Source organism: Cupressus sempervirens, chromosome 1 (assembly GCF_028749045.1).
Source record: "Cupressus sempervirens isolate cs-2001-9-10 chromosome 1, ASM2874904v1, whole genome shotgun sequence".
NCBI classification, from domain to species: Eukaryota; Viridiplantae; Streptophyta; class Pinopsida; order Cupressales; family Cupressaceae; genus Cupressus; species Cupressus sempervirens.
Window position 1 is genome coordinate 608,432,072 of NC_143118.1, and position 539 is coordinate 608,432,610.

The 539-nt window shown below is 53.6% G+C and overlaps 1 non-coding gene across 1 annotated transcript in view; it reads left to right on the forward strand.

The window, feature by feature from the left end:
* Window positions 1–534: 534 nt before the first annotated feature.
* The window catches only part of LOC149579090 (18S ribosomal RNA), a 1,811-nt gene continuing 1,806 nt past the window's right edge, over window positions 535–539 (forward strand). Inside the window, exon 1 of the ribosomal RNA XR_016357576.1 lies at window positions 535–539. This exon is cut by the window's right edge and continues 1,806 nt beyond it. This is a non-coding gene — a ribosomal RNA (18S ribosomal RNA).

Sequence of the window (539 nt, forward strand, 5' to 3'; positions counted from 1 at the left end):
ATGTTTTCGACTCGCACGGCCCTTCACCCTTCACCACGGTGGTCTCCGTTGGCACTTCGGCAACTAGCTCTTCGTCATGGGAAAATGTTTGTTGCGATCGAGAAGGATTTTGTCTGTGCGGGTGCACCTCAACAGGTGTGTAGGAGGCATATGCCTGGGAAATGGATGTCTCTGAGTGGCCTTACAATTGAGGTGGCTACGTGCGCGGTGCATCTCGTACAGACTCGAGGCTTCTTTTCGAGTAGTGGCGACAGCGAGTTCGAGGGTAAAGGGTTCCGTACGGGATGTTCTTCCCAGGTGCCTGTGAACCAAGGCTCCCTGTTCGGCCCTCTCCGGTCGACGATGGGACACTTTCCTCTTGTGCAAAATCTTTGAGCATTGCGAGTCCTGCATGTGCTGTGAACGTCATTCTTGTTGCTTGGTCGGTGGATTATGTTTGGATGCATGACGGAGCGAATGCAAATTTTGGTTTCCCATCGCGGCGGGCATCCCTTGGCTGTAGCAGGTCTTGGGGGTCCCCTCATTGTTAGAAGCTACCT